Source organism: Pogoniulus pusillus, chromosome 4, assembly GCF_015220805.1.
Source record: "Pogoniulus pusillus isolate bPogPus1 chromosome 4, bPogPus1.pri, whole genome shotgun sequence".
Lineage (NCBI taxonomy): Eukaryota > Metazoa > Chordata > Aves > Piciformes > Lybiidae > Pogoniulus > Pogoniulus pusillus.
This window is the reverse complement of record NC_087267.1, coordinates 11,020,579-11,040,240: the sequence shown is the minus strand read 5'-3', so window position 1 is coordinate 11,040,240 and position 19,662 is coordinate 11,020,579. Positions and strand designations below refer to the sequence as shown.

Genomic DNA, 19,662 nt, shown 5'->3' with positions numbered 1-19,662 from the left:
CTTACTAAAAAAAAATAAACCTTGAATAAACTTCAAAATCTTCCATGCAAATACTTAAAAGGAATGCAAAATCTGAAGGAAAATATTGTAATAGCACTGTTATGCATCCATTTTGATTCAATGGGAGCTGTTCAGTGCCTCACAACTCAAACTCTTGGTTGTTCAGATGGCTGACTCAAACATATTTGTAGCCACGAAAATAATGCAAGCATTCTGTGAAGAGTTTTTTGTTATAAGAGATATGTAACCATGAAGGAAAATGATGTTTTTGAATAATATGTAACAAGCTTCTTAAATTATCTCTAATGTACTCTTCCTAGAATTTGCTAAGTTATGAAGAAAGGTGATCTCTTTTAAAGAATACATTCTTCAGAGACAAATAAACAAAAATCAATTTCACATTACAAAAGTCAAGGGCAAACCCCACTTCTGTTGGCCTAGAATCATATGCAAATCCAAGATGAAACATCATCATTACCTCTTTTCCTATGAAATCCAATCATGCAAATATTTAGTCCTGGGCCTGTCAAAATCCACCTCATGACAGCACCAGCAAATGATGCCCTTAGGTTTCAATATGCATTGACTTTTCTTTTACTCCATTTACTCCAAACTCAAACACAGAACATAAACCATGACCTACTTCTTCCATTTTACAGTTTTCATTTACTGCCTCTGGTTATAACCAGAAGACCAGTCCCCTGGGCTCACATCAGAATCTGAATCAGAGAGGGAAAATGAACATAATCCCCAACTCCCAAGAGTCAAAGCTCAAATTCACTCTCTGAAAAAAGATCATCCTAGCACATACTGTACAGGACAACCATCTGTCCAAATGTGTTGATAGAGAATGCCTTAGTTTGAGCAGCTACCAAAATCCCCAAAGAGATCAGAAAACTTACTCAAAATTAAAAACCTAAGTATTTTTAAACTATCAACCTACTGCATTACAAAAACAAACAAACAAACAAAACAAAAACACTTATTAATGTGAAATTAACTTGATCTTCTTGTCATCTCAAGCAATGAAATTCAGTAGAGTGATTCCTCCTTTTAATCTATGATAATTTTGTTCTATTTTCTTGACTGTTCTTACACCTTTCAATAGCTCTAAGTACTGGGGATTAAAAAAAGGAAAACAAATTGGACTTCACATACAGTACACCAACAAAAATAGCATGCTCACAATTCTTCATTCAAACATCTAAGGGCGTTACTTGGTATATCATTCAAACGAGGACCAGAAGCCCGTATCAAATGGGTTCACAGAAGATGAAACACTGTGCCCAGAAAGATAACAAATACAAGCACCATCTTTTGAGGATTATCTGGTGAGGCTCTGTGCATGTCTGTGAGCTAAACTAAGCTGCAGAGGCAGCTGAAAGAGATAAATAACACTAGTGAATAGTTTTAGGGAACTTGCTTTTGAAGGACTACTGAGATTTGCACTGTTCAGGCTGTAGTTGTGTCTTGGTTTGCGACTAATTGAAATATTTTACTGAGACAAATTCAATCCTCAGTTGTGAGAAGAATGATAAAAAACAGAACCCTATATCACTCGTTCTTCTGCTGAGAAATGAATCTAGTCAAAAGATACACTTATCACACACTTCTCAGCTCTCAGTTCTCTTCTATCTCTCTGGTGGTCTCTGTGTGAGTGTGTCGGTATCTGCACTAACTCTTTAATCTGACTTAACTCTTTTTCCTCTAACCTCCTTATCGTCTTTTTTGACATCTCACCTCAGATGTCTCCAGATTTATCATGAGATATATGGGCATTGGTCTGGTTATTTCTGAAGGAAGGGAAAGACAGGGGAGAGGGGGAAGAAGGTTTGGGTCAGGAGCTGCCTGGCAGTCTTATTTCTGGGAGGAGTACTGTGTTTCTGTATTATTTTTACCTTGCATATAAATGTGTGTATATATATATGTTTGTAAATTGTGCTAAGATGTAAATACAGCTTCATTCCTTAACTTCAGCCAGCTAAGTACAGTCGGGGTGATTTCATAAGAGTGATGAGGAGGGTAACTCCCAAACCATCACATCTTTATTTTGGTGCTTTGACGTGGGGCTAATTCAATTTGATCAATTGCTAATTAAGTCTGGAAATTATGATGAAGACATTTTACATTTTATTTTCTATATTTTATCCATTATGGATGTGTTTTTTCTACCATTGGTTGACAGCTAAAATTGGTTCATTGATTTTTGCTATGATATGGCGAAAGTTTAACAGGATGTCGCTGGAATGTAGAGATTGTGTTCTCAGATGAGTTAGCTTTAATATTACCGAAATTATTACCTACTAGTTCTAACCCAACTGCCATAGACAGGGACACCTCCCACTAGACCAGGTTGCTAAAAGCCTCATCTGGTCTAGTGTTAAAGCACTTCCTGGGATGAATCATCCACAACTCTGGGCAACCCACCCCTGTGTCTCTCCGCTCTTACAGTAAACAATGTTTTCCTAATATCTAATCAAAACCAGCCTCCTCTGGTTTAAAAATCACTGTCTCTTGTCCTGTCACCACAGGACCTTATAAATAGTCCCTTCTCCACCTTTCTTGTAGGGGCCCTTCAGGTACTGGAAGGCTGCTTGCTATAAGTTGTCCCCAGAGCCTTCTCTTCTCCAGGCTGAACAGACCCAACTCTCTCAGCCCGTCTTCATAGGAGAGGTGCTCTAGCCTTCTGATCACCTTGTAGCCCTCCTCTGGAACCTCTCCATTAGGTTCATGTCTTCCTCACATTGTGCACTCCAAAGCTCCAGGTTAGGTGTCACAAAAGCAGAGCAGAGAGGCAGAATCATTTCCCTTCATCTGCTGGCCACACATCTTTGGATGCAGCCCAAGATATGGTTGCTAGTGCACACTGGTGGCACATTCATCCAGCAGCACCCTCAAGTCCTTCTCAATAGGGCTGCTCTCTACTTATGGATCCAAGAATTGTTACAATCCAAGTAGATATCACAATACAATAGCCTTTTTTTTTGTTACTATCACAGTAGTGTTAAGCACAGGCGGTCTATAAAATAATAAATTTGAACCTTTACCTAGTATAAACTGAAGTATTACAATATTTATATGTCAATATTAGCAGTGGTGACAAATCTGAATGGTTTACTTGTGTCAGCATAATAATTCAAAGCAAAAATGGAAACAAGAGATAGACAAAAATACTAGTTTCCTGTGAGAATACAGATTTTAGTTAACTTCAATTACAAGGAATTATCTAATTTACTTCCAGGATCCTAGAAGACTATCTCAAGACTTAGCAGAGAAACAGAACAATATTATTTTATAATGCTGTTAATTTTTAAACTAAAAGACCCGTTTGTTTGCTTTTGTTTTGTTTTGTTGGGTTTTTTTGTTTGGTTGTTTTTTTTTTTAATAAAAGGGATTCACAATTTACTGCTGTTACAAAGTATGGAATACCTCCATAATTACTGAGCTATTAATCACAGAAAATTGACAACCCCATATAGTGAAACCATCAAGTGAATGTTCCACAGCCAATATGCTCGAAGGTACATATCAGAGCCAAATTAAATGTTCAGGTAATTAAATGTCTTGTATTAAGATACAGTCCCCTATTACAATCTGTATCTAAAGGATGTATGAAATGTTAAGCATACAGACACCAAATAGCAGAGAAGTAACCTTACCTGACTTACACAGTGGAAAATCCAAATAGTCCGATATCTAAAGACACTAGGAGGTGATACAATGTTTGTTCAGATATTAAAAGCACAATTTAAATTTATCTTAATTCTAAGGCATTTGAGATACCTTTAGCAAGCACCAAAACCCAAATTTATTAGATCAGATTCAGTATTTCAAAATTCTTCTTCAAATATAGTGTTACCCATTAGCAGCCAAATTAGCATATGAAACAGTGCCAGTGAAATGGCTTTAGCAAAGTGATAAACTTCATTTCATCCTTGTCCTACATCTCTAACCATGGAAAGCAACAGGGTTCTACATGAAAAAATTCAGAGATCACCTGAATGGCCAAGTTCTCTGTAATTTAATACAAACATTGCCTAAGAATCTACATAGGTATGTAAAGAGACCTTCAGGCAGCTAAGATATCGCATCAAAAGGGAACTCTCTTAGAAAATGGTTCAGATCTTGTTCAGGTATGCAGAAATATATTAAAATAATTTTATGTAGTAAATGTAGCTGGTAGAACAATATTGAATAGCACTAGGCCAGATCTTTTCATTTAAGTTGTAGTATTTTGAGAGCTGTCCAATTAATAGAAGCTAAAAAATTAATCTACTCTTTTGTGGACAAAATAATGTTATGTAAATTATTTCCCATCTTCAAATTTGTCTGCAGATAAAGCTCATTAAAATCAGTTTTATGTCAGTGCCACTCCCTTGACGTCAGCTTAATTATTCCCAATGCATACTTCCACATGTGTGATTAATGTCAGATCTAATAACAAGCTAATCACAGTGGAAATCCATAATGCCTTCTCCCATTTCTTTCTAAGAATTGTGAGACATGAAGAGGATGCCAGCCACCTTAACATTATGGCAAGCCACTAGATTTAACACCTTTCCACTTTTAGTATCAACTGGAAAGTTTTACAGTAACACAAATTTAAAGAGCAGAACTCGGAATTCTACAAGTTTGGTAAAATGGGACAGAAGTTAATCATAACTGAGAAATGGGAAGGACAATCTTGAAATAGAGATGACTACTTTTGTAGAAATAGTTCACTCCATTATGATAAATGCATTTGCCACTGGAATTACGTAAAGTAAGTTAGAGAAAATTTTCATGAAATGTATTTCATATAATGTTTCTCATTAATATTTTCATAAGAATTGGAAAACTGGATTGAACTTGGTCACACTGGAACAAATAACAAAACCTCCATGGAAGTTTCTGTAAATGGACTCTATACATGTGGATGACTAGGAGTTACCAGAAAACAGTAGGTGAGAAAGACCATACATACATGCCAAGCCAACAAGCTCAGGAGATTTGTCACATTGTTGCACACTCAAGACATGATAGAAGACCCGGAATCTGCCAAGCAGGTAAGGCCACTAGACCACATAAGTGCCAACCAAGGGCTGCGCAACTCAGATCACACTTGAGGCTGCAGTGGCCACAACGCACAATCAGAGGCACCAGCACTGTACGCACTGTTGAGGAGGCAACGAACCTGGTGCCGGATTCTGCACATCAGTGCAGCTCTCCCATACTAGTACAGTTGGACTCCACACAGGTGACTTGAGTGACTGTATGCATGGCAGTATCTGTATGATCATGGGTGTGAGAACAGTGGGAAGAAATAAGCAAATGTACTGTGCAAATAGTTACCTCCTTTTAATAACAGCTTGGTACTATTCATACTAAAGGTTTATTTAATTAAAGTAGTTTATTAATAAATTTTCATTGGGATCTGTCCCTTCCTGACTCACTCTTCTATCGGAGACAGCAAAATTTACAAGTGTATTTGGATATGCTAAATGAAACCAGGAGCCAGTCTCCTACACACAGTGAGATGCATTACACTATTCTGCAGGTATTGTACTGTTTTCAATATATCATTTTGGTTTTCGTACAGCTTGTCTCTAAACGTATGCTCAAAGACACATTTTGTTAAGAAGAAAGGGTACTACAAACTTCAGGATATTATCAGCTCTGATTTTGTATCCAGTGCATGAAGGGACTCCTCTAGGCTCATGGAAAGTGGGATTTCTGTAATTCTGACATAAAGCACGCTGTAATTTGTACCCATACACATTGCTAACATCTCCACTGACTGCTAGAAGCAAAATACATTTTCAAACATCTTTCAGCAGTAACATCCTGCAAAATAACTCCCTCTATTGCATCATTAAAAAAATCAAAACAAACCACCACAACAACAAAACCACACTAAACAAACAAAAAAACCATGTATTACGTAAGCCTCATTGCTAAATCATCTGGGAAGTCCAAACTGGCAATAGTCCTAGAAGTTACTGTATTGAAGAACACAATTCTTAAGTAATTAACAAATTTCAAGTGATATTAAAATACACCTGTACTAGACAAAGTGTATTTACATAGCAGTTTATATAAAACATAAAAGAAGCTGCATAACTGCTATATCAATGTTTTCTTTCTAAAACCTGTGAAGGGGGTTCTTCTTCCAGATGAATAATACTATGATTCTCTGACTCAAAGTAACAAGAGTAATATAGTCTTAAGAGAAGTAAATATGACATTAGCACCTGAAGTTAGAATACAAGAAGCACTTCAAGTCAGAGTACTACAAAGAGAATTGATCATTTGCTGATAGCATTTTCAAAATTAATCCTTCACTGCCCAGCAACATGCATAATGACATTTTTCTTTAAATACAAAATAAAGACAGAAGTCATATTTTACTACAAATTCCTGAATAGTTTCATATATAAATATTACACATAGAACATTAGTCTCCTATCCTAAGAATCATGCATTTCTTTAAATACAGTTCCTTGTACCACAAATTTAAAGGAGCAGGAGTGTTAAATGAGTAAGACACCAAAATATTCCTGTTTTTTGCACATACCTTGATTTTTTTAACTGCACCATTTTAATTTTCCACTCTTTCATGAGGTTTATACACCTACTTAACTGACCTTGTTTGTACAGAACTGTTTCTTCCATTAAAATTAATTTATAAGCACATTCCTAACAAATCATCATATCAATAGAAACACCTTGCAATAGAAAAGGAAACTGTGTAACCGCAAACTGACAGCTTATATTTATTTTCTACAGGATTATCTTTTGCCACTTGTTTCACGCAGGTACCCTTAATGTTCTACCCAACTGGCACCTGCTCTAACTTTCAAACATTCTCAGACCAGTTTTCAAAACTATTTGAGAGACTGAGTTATTGACTCAGCTGATTCAGCAAACACATGCCATTCTGAGGATAAGCACTTCTTCCTCATGCTGCCTAAACATATGCACACTTTGTTTGAGAAAACTGAGTCTTTCTTTAAAAGACCGCATTGTAACATAAGAGAAGGAAGCAATTTCCTTACCCAACTTCTATGTGAATTCCCAAGATTTGAAACTTACAACTCCCACTTATTTGAAGCTAGCACCTGCCAACTGTCACTAGACCAGCAGAGAAAAAAAGAGACATATATAATGTTTATATATGCCTCTGCAATCAGAATTAACAAAGGAAAATAAAAATTAAAAACACCAAGAATTTACATTATTTGTGACTGTTAAACCATAAATATAATATTCCTAAAATTGTGCAAATTTAAGAAACTGATCTATAAAGAATTCCTCCTTCATTGCTTTCAGCTGTCTTCTAAGGAAGCCTTCTAGGTTTGACTAGCTGAAAAACAGAAACACAAATGTTTCTGCATATCTACATGCAATGAAGCAAAACTGTACCTTAAAGGTTCATCTTTCAAGATAGGGATCTTTCAACACACCAAATAAAATATAAATTAATTTACAGACTATGATTCTTCCCTCAGAAGTGGCTGCTACATCTAGTGAGTTACAAATGCATGCAAGAATGTGTGCAGCATCCCAAATAAGAAAATTAATCTTCATTTGAAAACATAATGTAGAAATGTAAGAAGAGCTACAAATAAAACTGTTTAAAATAGAAGATTAGCAATTTTGTTTGATTATATTCTCCTGTACTTTATAAGGAAAATCTATCCTGTGGTATCACAGCTGTCTTCATCTTTATTTTTGTAGGAATTTTGAGAGATGGCAGGCTTACCATCATATTACAATCCTCAAATTATAAATTAAGTATCAGGATTCCATATTATGTCCTGGGATCAGTAGAAGCCCATAATCTTGGCCAGGCAAGCATTCCAAGATGCTGCTGTTCTGCAGTTAACCATTCAATTAACACCAACATGTCCACAGATCAAGTCACCACTTCATATTTTTGGGTGCCTTCCATGAGAATGAAGTCTGAAAGACACCTATGTCTAGCAGACAGATAATTTCCCAGGTAACTATGTTCCAAATTGGAAGAATCTTTTAGAGCCTAACATGATAACTGCAGGAACATAAGAACTGGTTGCATTCCCACTACTTCCTGAAATCTGTCTCAGATGACTCTACTGTTGAGACATTCAGACAAATTTATGAGTTGTCCTAATCCAGACTAGAGCAAAACCATGCTATTTATTTTAAAACATTGATGTGACTCTCAGCTTAAGCAGGCAACTGTAGACTGAAGCACAGAACAGGCTAGGTAAGTGTTCTCACTATGACTTTATCTGACTCACCTTCTCATCATGCCCTACTCCTAGGGGTAAGGGTTCTCCCTAGGCCATCATGAGAACTTTCAAGGGAAAATGACAGAAACACCCAAAATGAAAAACAGGTTCACAGGTTTTAGCGGGTCATAAACTCAGAGACAAGCATGAGAACAAACACCACTAATATATGCAGCAACTGAAAATGCTGCTATTTGCCAATAAGATTAAATAACATTTCACAGTACTAGCCACATGCACACACTGACATTTTTTTTAGGTGCACAAATAACTATAGATTAAGAGACATAAATCCGAAAACATAACTGCTTAGCAACACTATGAAGGACTGTTTAAAAGCACAAGTGTCTATGTTCTGTGAGGTTGCTCCAACGATCTAAATATTGTTATTCTATACTAAGACAGGTACCTTCAGCCAGAGTGTACCCAGTCTAGCCCAAAGCTTGTGTCTTGATGATAAAGATTAAAGACCTAATGATAACACCTAGTAAAAAATCCTCATGTTTAAATTTATCCATATTTAACTCTGAAAAGCCCTGACTAAATTTTGTGTTCTGACAAAACTTTTACATGAGTAAAATAAAGTGACAAACCAAAAAACTACTGAGAATGTGTATTTAACAACTGAAATCTGATTAGTTCCGTTACATGAAATACTGTGAATGCCTTAATAGTATTAACGAATAACATGATAGTAAATTGTGATCTGTTCTCATTGAATCATAGAATCAATCAGGTTGGAAGAGACCTCCAAGATCATCCAGTCCAAACTATCACCCATCCCTGTCCAATCACCTAGACCATTGCACTAAGTGCCTCATCCAGTCTTTTTTTGAACACCTCCAGGGATGGTGACTCCAGACCCTAGATGAAGAAGAAGCCTGGAATGCTCCCCACTTGTCAGTGCAGATCGGGTTAGGGATCAATTACACAAATTGAACATTCACAAGTCCATGAGCCCTGATGAGATGCACCCAAGGGTGCTGAGAGAACTGCCTGTTATCACTCTGACACTCTCCATCACTTTTGCCAAATCATGGCAGACAGAAGAGGTGTCTGAGGACTGGAGGAGAGCCAATGTCACTCCAGTCTTCAGAAATGGCAAGGAAAAGGTTCCAGGGAACTATCAACCAGTCAGCCTCACTCCCATCCCTGGAAAAACGATGAGGCAGCTCCTTTTGGAGGGCATCTCAAGACACGTGGAAGTGAAGAAGGTTATCAGAAGTAGTCAGCACAGATTTAGCAAGGGGAAGTCATGCTTGACTGACCTGACAGCATTCTATGATGCTGTAACTGAATGGGTAGATTCAGGGAGACCAGTGGATGTAGTCTTCCTTGACCTTAGCAAGGCCTTTGACACTGTCTCCCATGATACTCTAGTGAGCAAGCTCAGGAAGTGTGACATGCAAGAGGAGACAGTGAGGTGGATTAGGAACTGGTTATAAGATAGAGTTCAAAGAGTGGTGATCAATGGTGCCAGGTTCAGCTAGAGAGCTGTAACCAGTGGAGTCACCCAGGGATCAGTGCTGGGTCCAGTCCTGTTCGACATCTTCATCAATGACATTGATGAGAGCACAGAGTGTCTGCTCAGCAAGTTTGCTGATGACACCAACTGGGAGGCTCGGCTGAAACAGTTAAAGGCTGTGCAGCAATCCAGCAAGACTTGGACAGACTGGAGAGCTGGGCACAGAGGAACCAAATGAGGTTCAAGAAGGACAAGTGCAGAGTCTTACACCTGGGGAGGAATAGTAAACTGCACCAGTACAGGCTGGGAGGTGATCTGCTGGAGAGCAGCCCTGTGGAGAGGGACCTGGAAGTGCTGGTGGATAACAAGTTAGCCATGGCACAGCAATGTGCCCTTGTGGCCAAGAAGGCCAATGGGGTCCTGGGGTGTATTAAGAAGAGTGTGTCCAGCAGATCAAGGGAGGTTCTCCTTCCCCTCTACTCTGCCCCGGTGAGACCTCATCTTGAATACTGCATTCAGTTTTGGACTCCTCAGTTTACGAGGGACAGAGACCTGCTGGAGAGGGTCCAGTGGAGAGCTACAAGGAAGATTAGGGGACTGGAGGGCATGGCTTATGAGGAGAGGCTGAGGGACCTGGGGCTTTTTAGTCTGGAGAACAGAAGACTGAGAGGGAATTTAATAAATATCTAAGGGCTGGGTGTCAGGAGGGGCAGGACAGGCTCTTCACACTTGTTCCCTGTGACAGGACAAGAACAACAGATGTAAGTTACAGCACAAAAGTTTCCACCTCAACATACGGGAGAACTTCTTTACTGTAAGGGTCACAGAACACTGGAACAGGCTTCCCAGAGAGGCTGTGCAATCTCCTTCTCTGGAGACTTTCAAGGTCTATCTGGATGCATTCCTCTGTGACCTGAGCTAGATTGTATGGTCCTGCTCTGGCAGGAGGGTTGGACTCGATGATCTCCTTGGGTCCCTTCCAACCCCTGACATTCTGTGATCTTGTAAAGCTCTATGATTCTTTCCAGTATACATATATAGACAATGTCTGAATTACATGAAGCTGCTGTAATTTCAGATAGAACACACTGGAGTTAATTACACTGACAAGAAAAGTACTTGTATCTTTTGAAGACTTCAAATAAGATCTCATGGAAATGAGACAAAACAGGTTTTATATTTCAACCACATTTAAGACTGGGTCAGCTGGTCTGTAGAGAACCCACAGAACATACTACAATAAAAGAATGCAAGCGGAAATGGGAACAGCTGTGCTTTATTTCAAACCTGGGGCTGTTTTAGCTACAAAACTTCCATTATGACTTTAAGCTTCTGTAGGACTGCCACTCTCAGCAGCAGATTCAAAACTCCCCATTTCAACAACAGAAGGCTTGGCTTCGTCATATTTATTTTTTTATGTATCACACCTATACAGCTAAGTGCAAATTAGGCTTCTCAGACATACCATTTTTCAAGCCCCAAAAATCACACTGCTGGTAATGAAGATGCAACCAAGCATATTACGTTCAAAACCCTTTAGTCATCTCAAGTATTCAAAACTAACAAAATCACCATCACAATAAAAACCAAAAGCTGTTTAATATTTTTCAAACAATTACTCTACTATCCCAGAGGGAGAGCTTGCAATGGTTTTATTCCCAATTCATATTCACTATGACTTCTCCAAGAAGTAACTGGGAGAAACACTTCAGTTCAAGAAAACTCATCAATTAATGAATCATTTTTCATGCATATTGACAGAAGGTCCCCTGAAGAATAAAATGTATCCGTTACCAAGCATACTTTGCTTTCTTGTTAATCTCAGTAATACAATGCAAGTATATTTTAACATTACATTTTTATGTGTTTTACATTTTAACAGTGCAATTGGTAACTTCTAAACTACTTTATTAAAAACCTTAAAAAGATAATTCTCTTTTATTTTGTTATTTTTGAGGCATTTATTGAAGAGAGCTTTCTACTTCAGTCTACTACCTTCAGACAAATAGTGCATCGGAGCAAACAAAAAGGAAAAAAGTCAAAAACATAAAACCAAAACAAACAAACCACCAAAAAAGTGCAACACAGATATGTTTGCATATATATATATAAATACATGTTAACGTAATGGTGACTGAATAAGGTAAGATCAGCAAATAAGACAGCTATGTATTTTTTTCATTATGCAATCTAAAAATACTACTAATTAGGTTTTGTCAATGACTTCCAAGTTCTTTTTTTTGTGAATGCCAGCTACTTAAAACAAAATGAATCGTTTATAACTATGCTATGCTTATACAAATAAGTTGTTCACAAAAAGTAAGATTTTTTTCAATAAATTGGTTGTGATAGAAATTATCTACCATAGACGGTAATCTTTCAGTTAAAGCATCAGAAGCTTTGCAAAAATCTACTTTTCAGTGAGGTATATCAGCACCAAAAAATAAAAAAAGCCAATGAATTATGATGATGGGCCAAAGAACTTAATCAGCATTCTCTTAGTAATTCTGAGATAAGCCTTCACTACACTGACTTGAATACACCCCAAAACTACAACAAACCCCTAAACATCAGACAAGACCTAATGTAAAACTGAAATGGAAGACGTTTAAACAAAATACAACTGAGTTATCACCCTAGTAGTTCAGAAAAGCAGTCAGCACTGGCACTATTCTGCTAGTTATGCGTTAGTGGAGTTCTTTAGCAGTACCTTAGTGGAGTTCTTTAGCAGTAGCTGGCACAGTTCTTGTGTATTACATAAAGCATCAAGCAACACATGAAAGCTATCAGAAAGAAATGCATACATATTTTTCTATGCTCAGATAATGCTGAATTTCACATTTGTCAGCCTTTAGTTGAAAACGTATATTACGGTCCAGCTGTAGACTAATCTTGCCATTGTGATTAGCCTGATCATGCCTTTTCCAGGCATAGCATTGTCACACCTAGTGAAAGTGACTGAGCTGAATATTTTTTTCATAACATTAGCATGGTAAAATACTTTGAAAAATTACAGGGCCAGGAAAAGTCAGAAGGAAAAGGTATATTAAAAAAAAACCAAAAGTAAAGAGAGTTCAGAAAGTGAAAAGGAAAAAAAGGAGTACTTCAGAATGCCTGGCTTCCAAAGACTTATTTCAAGAGCACCCGGTGTTCCTTAAGAGCTCCTTTATAACAAAAATCTAAGTGGAAACACTTCAAAACTCCTAAGTTCATTTTTGCCAGAGAACTAAACTTCATCGACAGCTGATGAAAGGGCAGCTAGGTTTCTGGCAATAGTACAAAAGAGTAATAGTCTCATTCTTTACAGGAAGAAATACAGAAAAATTAAAAATGTGTATTTCTAATTGCTCTTTCTCGTTTATTTTAATCCTTACAACTTCTCTTTGCTCAAAAATGTTCGTAGTGAAAAAAACTCAACACTTTAAAAGGTACTACTAGCAACAGCAGTGAGTCTTCTAATTTCCATAAACAGCAAGCCATATCAAAAGGTCATTAGACACTTTTAAAAGCTCACTAATAATGACTAGTAAAAGAATAATCAGGTTTGCTCCTCAAAATGCTGAGACATTTAATTTTTTCAATTTTATTTTAGATTTACCAGTATTAGAGACAGACAATTGTTTTGTCAATCAAAACAAAGTCAGCTTTATTGCAAGTTTGAAAGAAAGCACCCTGGTTAAAAATGGGGTTATCTAGAAGGAAGTCTTCATTAAGAAATATTTAGGGTATAAGGCTGTGTCACTTTTCTCACACAAGAAAGTAAACTAATTATTTGGAAATTAGGCTTGGATATGAAAAGCCTGAAGAACAGCCAAAGTGAAAAAGCTGCATTTGAAAGGGGATACAATAATAATAAAATCAAGACAGCTTTCAAAAAGAACTACATATTTAATACTGTATCATGTATTGGTTGAATTATAAGCAGGCACTCAAAAATTTATCAGTTGAGTTTACAGAATTTTAAAAATCACATGGCCTTCTTTCCAAGTCGTGGTAAATCTTACATTCACTGCAGGTAAAGTGCCAGAACCATTCATTTTGGTTGTCTCATCCCCCTGGTTGAAGTCAAACACCAAGTTATCACCCTCATTCAGCAAGCACTGATCATTGCCCAAAAGATTAGCACATTAGGTATATTATGACAACATTAACAACCTGTTCCACTTATCAGCATCTTTGTTTTAAATAATTACATTCAGATTGTTTGAGATTTCCTTTCACAATAGAAGCTTCGTAGTATAAACCAGGTGTATTAATAAACAGATTCCTTCTTCCAATGAAACTTATGAGGTATCATTATTCAAATACTCAACTCATTACAACAGATCAGTGTTAACTGACCAAGATCTCAAATCCTGTTATCTTCCATAAAACCAACCTATAATACAATATCAAACCTACTTAATGCACATAGCAAATCCAGCAGCACATTTAAATGCTGTTACCAATGAAAAAGTAAAAAAGGGGATTCTGTTTGTGACATTAAATATTTCATTTTGACATTTAACACTTGCCCATTGGCATACCTCTCCTTTCTCTATCAAAAAGTACTTATCAGACTGTATATTGATGTTTCCCCCTTACAGAGACTGACTGCCATAGGATAATTCATGTTTTAAGGGATGTCAAAAGGTTTCTAGCCCAAACTCCTACTCAAAGCAGGGTCAGCTAAGACATCAGATCAGGGTGCTGGGGGATTTATCCAAGTTTTGAAAACTTCAAAAGGAGGGCAACTGCACCGCCTCTTCAAGTAATCTGTTCCAATGCTTGGCTGATTCTATGATTCTAACATCGTTCCTTGAGTTTTGCAAATAAATTAAATTAAACAGTTGTTAAGATGAAGCACATTACTCAGATTAAGGCAGAAACTAACACAGCAGTACATTCAAGTATGTGCCTAGTAACTTCGAATACTGGCTTGACCAGGAATCAACAGCAAATTAGTTACATTTGTATTCAAATAATTCGCTAAAACAGGAAAAAAAGTGAAGTATGTCTGTTAAAGCAGAAATTTTCCAGTAAAACTACTTTTAAAAATCCCATCTCATGACTAAATCATGATCTCTGTGCTACAAGTTTTCCATGGGAACAATACATAATCTGACCACTGTATGTTAATTATAAAAGTATTACATAAAGGCAAGCAAGGAACTTGTCAGATATGTGTATTTATGTCTGCAACACTGCACTGCTTATATGAACTCTTAAGAAGATTCAACAGATATGAAAATGTTTTTATATATTGTTTCTCACTAGTAATATTCAGTCTGTGGTACAAACAATAACACATCCATGCCTCTCATTTCAGACATGAGAGATGTTAAATTATTGCAAATAGTATTTTAATCTCATCAAATGGATGATCTCATGTAAACAAAATACTGTGCTGCAAAGATAACTTCACCGGTCAGTTTTATTCAGATCTCAATTCAATGCAACAATTAAATCTTATTTTTGAAAATATTTCTCTAAAGTAGCTGTGAAATAAATACTTAAGTGAAAAAAAAAAACCACCAACTATTATAGACAAACCAAAATCGTTAGTTCTGGGGCACAGAAAGGACCAGAACTTAAAAAGATTAAGCAAAATTGCAATATATGCCCCAGTCAGAACTGCTGGTGTCTTCTCATAACTAAGACTATTTTTAAGTTGTTCAGCATTTCTAATGTTTACTATTACTTACAACTTTGGCAAAATAAGCATCCTGTCCATCTCTGCTTTCTGCCTGTGCATGTATAAAAACACATACTTGCATAACTCACTGAAAAATTCATTCAAGAGTTCTATTTTTAAAAGGAACACATGATTTCTTTTTCTGTTACTATGTTTTGAAGCCACCAGCATAGGGAAGCTCTGAGTTAATGCTGTATGTCCTATATCTTTAGAAATGTACCAAAATCTTACCACCTTTTAAGAAAGCACTGTGTTTTTTCAGTGCAGAATAGTAGTCACTTTATGGTGTATGAAGAGGAGTAAAATTTGACATGAATGTTTGGTAAAAGCATAGACAATGTGCCTGAAGACTGAGAACACCACTAGATTGGACTGCTGCAGCAGACCAAGAAGAAGCTCCAGGGAAATAAAGAAAATTGAAAGAATGCTAAAAGGGAAAAGACAAGAGAGACAGGAATAGCTATGGAAAACTGAGACAATTTTTGAATTGTCAGAACAAGCAATGCTTAAACAATGAAGACTGAGACTGGCTATAGGAGGATAACAAGACTGTCATTAGAAGACATGTATAAAGGACAAAGTGAAAAGGGCTGTGCTTGCAGAGGACAGGCAAGAGAACCCCCATCTGCCATAATACATCCTCTCCAAAGCCTAGAACAGGGAGGACTTGAGTCTTTCGCCACTTTCAAAACATGCCATTCTGCTTTATCACTGGGACAGCACTCTCATAATGCAATTCATAACGCTAGAAGTTCAGCAGCTTTCTCAAAGGTTTCAGCTTTTCCAATCTGTTGACAACCACTGTGGGTCCAATACAGTAACACAATAATAAAACTTACTTTGAGAGTTGATTTTTTTTCTTTTTTAATCCCCTTAAGTTTAATTTTCTACATTTTCAGGCAGTTTATGGGATATGTATGAACATTTTTTACCTCGGAACAGCATGAAAGAATATTACAAAGGGTACTAAGCCAACCACTCAAAAGCTACAAAATGAAGAATGCTATTCTCTGTGCAACTATAATTCAGAGCCTTTGAGCGTGTACATTTTTACACAGTATTTAAATACACATTTACAACTTCTTCAAAGTTACTTTGCCTCATTTAGCACAAAAGACAAACATACACCAAAGATAATACAGAATTCAATGCAGGTAGGACTTACATCTTATCTACTGAAGAATATGTGGTGAATGAGGCGCTTGTAGAAATATGCTCTGTAATACACAATGGCTTTCATAGACTGAAATCCTGCCTTTTGTAGTTTCCTCCACTTCTCTTATTGTCATACACTCCATTTCACCCCAAATTTCCATAGTTTGTAATTAATTGTGAATTCTTCTTTTTCAATATACTTTGCAGTAGCATTCACAGATGTGTGGACTACTCAGGACTATTACTGAAAGCAGCAGCAGCAGCAGCCATAGCTTTGAGCAAACATATTTATAAAAATTGTACCAATATCAAATTGGACATCAAAAAAGAGTCAATACTTCCCACTTCACCCACTTTGTGCCTGTGTTCCCCATATGTAAAAGTCTTGTTTTACATTAGGTAGCATTTGATATACTACTAATTACTTGTGAGGCATGTAGTGATATGCACTTAAAAAAAAACAACATACAGATGCTATCAGTTCTGTCTTCAAAATCCATCTTAGTAATGTAGACTGTGTAAGCATATTAAATAAATCAGGGGTTTGCATAGTGATCAATGAAAAGTACCAAACTGCATTAAGTAAGCTCCATCCACCCTGTGCAGTACCTGAGACAGGGTCCCCACAGAAAAAAAGTACTATGATTGCCTAGTTAAGACAGTATCAGAAAGACATTCTCAAAACCACATTTATAAATTCTTTGCTCCATAATTCATATGGGATTACATCTACAGATGGTGTTTAAGATACTTGATTTAAGATTCTATGAAATCAATTAAGTTTTTGCCTTATCATGCAGCTGTGTTGAGGCTGCACTACTTTTTGATGTCTGCCAGAAGTAGAACTAGAAATCTCCTCTTCATTTAGAACAGTGCCGTAAATAACACAAACATGGACAAGGACAGAAGTATTTTACATTCTGTCACGTTTAGGGGTAGATATGGAATATTTTTACGGAATGCCAACTAAGTAACTGATGCTGATAATACATATTCAAAGGTAAGATAACAAACAAAAGATCCATACTAGCAACAGGCTTCTGGAACATTAAAAAAAGCTGTTATTAAAGGGACTTCAGTCTATTTTTATGTTTTTTAAGGCGTGGGACAATGATCACCCTTTTATAGGAATTTGTACAGTATCTGCACTGCAAGAACTGTACAGTATCTGCAAGAAAGACATTTAAAAGTTGCTAACAGCAGAAGATAAAAACTAAGAATTCTTATAACTTGAGTTCTATTCCGTTCTCTGATAATTACTTTTACTGGGTTACATGTAATTTTATACACACACACATATATATAGTGTGTTATCTGCAGAGGTGGCTGCAGTTTTAGGCAATTCTTTGCCTAGGATGTACACACCAGTAATTACATAATGCTTTTTAAAAACAAAAAAAAAATTACAGACCACTCCAAATACTTTGTTATGGGCTTTAGTTCAGTAACCACTGAAAACCTTCTCAGCTCACAGGTTAAAGTTTACATTCATTACTAAATGGACCATAGCTGATTAACTGTATAGATAATCTCCAGTAGGTTTTACAGGCAGAATTAAATAGTGCTTCATAAAGCAGATGGAATTTCTAAAGAACTCCTCAGTCTGCAGCTCACCCCCTCCAGGTGACTTAAAGCAGAGCTCAGCAATGGCAATGTCCTCAAGTGGTGTTTCTGTTCTCACCAGCAGGTGTTACTACAACCAGTCTGAATTACTGCCGTTTACAAAAAAATTGACACGGAAAAAGCAGCACAACTAGCATTTTACAAGGGGCAAACCAAGTGAAACACTGTTATTTTTACTGCATGCAGGTGCAATGAAAAAAATAATCAGTTTTTTCATTAGCCGCTATTAAATACACCCAAAACGCCGACAAGTAAATGAGACGGAGCCAGGCTGCCTGTGGGTGCGCAGTCTGCTCTGGTAAGCCAGTCCGCACAGCAGCACCGGTGCTGAAACGATGCGCTGTGAGAACACAGCACGGATGCAGTTCGCCACACGCTGCCAAAATTCCTACGCGCGCCGGCAAGCGCTAGAGACGACACCGAAAATTGGGTTTCCCCTGCGACACCCTCCCCCCGCCTCTCCAACGGGCAGCGCGGCAGCCGCAGCACGGACACACGGCAGCCCGCCTCTCTCTCCCCGCACCAAGCCCGAAAAGGGACGGCACTGGAGACAGGATTACGCAGGGAAAGCGTCCCACTTTCAGCAGCCCGGGGGTTCGAATAATCCCAGTCTCGGGGGCAATGTACTGGGGGGGAGGGGGGGCGTCTCCGCCTTCTTCCCCCCCGCCCGGCTTTCCGTGCGGCGTTACGGCTGCCGCCCCCAGCCGCCTCATGGGAGCGGGCCCCACCGCGCGCCCTGGAAGAGCTCGAGGCTCTCCCGCCGCTCAGTCGCGAGGCGAAGGGCCGCGGCCAGCCGCTACCTCACACCTGCTCCGGCTCCTCTGGCCACACCACGAAAGTTGACACCCTGCCGCGGCGGGGCACCCGCCCGTGCAAACTGCCTGCAGCAGCGTCCCCTCCCCGGGAACACCCACTGCCGCGGGCTGCCCTCTCTCCTCACAGGAGGCAGCGCTGCGGCGGCGGCTCTTACTCGCGCTTCTACAGCGGGACACCGGTGCGCAAAGCGGGCGGGGTGCACACCGCCGCACCTGCTCCAGAGAGAGCCCTGCCCTACCTGTGCTGTGCAGTCGCTCAGCCGCGCTGTCACCCTGCGGCGTCACGTCTCAGCTGCGCACACCTGGGACGGGATGGGATGACAAGGCTCGGCTCGGCTCGGCTCGGCACGGCACGGCACGGCCCGCCGCCCGCGCGCCCGCCTGACAGCCGCCCGCGCGCCCCCCCGCCGCCGCAATCGGGGCTGACGGGGCCGAGCGGGGCGCGGGGAGCGGCGGCGGCTGATTGGACAAGGGTGATGTCACTCGTGCGCGCGCGCGAGCGGGCGCTGTGGTGAGGGGAGAGCTAGGAGCGGCCGAGGGAGAGGTGAGGGGCGAGCAAGGTGGGGAAGGCAGGGAGCGGCGGGGAAGGATGGTGAAGAAAGGAAGGGAGGATGGGGAGGGGAAAGAGGTCAAGGCGGAGTGCTGCGAAGAGAGCCGTGGGTACTGGGAAGGGAGGGG

General features: G+C 38.8%; 1 protein-coding gene across 4 annotated transcripts in view; it reads right to left on the bottom strand.

Moving 5' to 3' along the window:
• Positions 1–19,316, bottom strand: part of CNTN1 (contactin 1) — a 249,327-nt gene extending 230,011 nt beyond the window's left edge. For all 4 annotated transcript variants that reach the window (XR_010302059.1, XM_064142186.1, XM_064142187.1 and 1 more), the window contains exon 1: positions 19,224–19,316. The gene's annotated coding sequence lies outside the window, so the exon portion shown is untranslated. The remainder of the gene's footprint in view (positions 1–19,223) is intronic.
• Between the last annotated feature and the right edge of the window lie 346 nt (positions 19,317–19,662).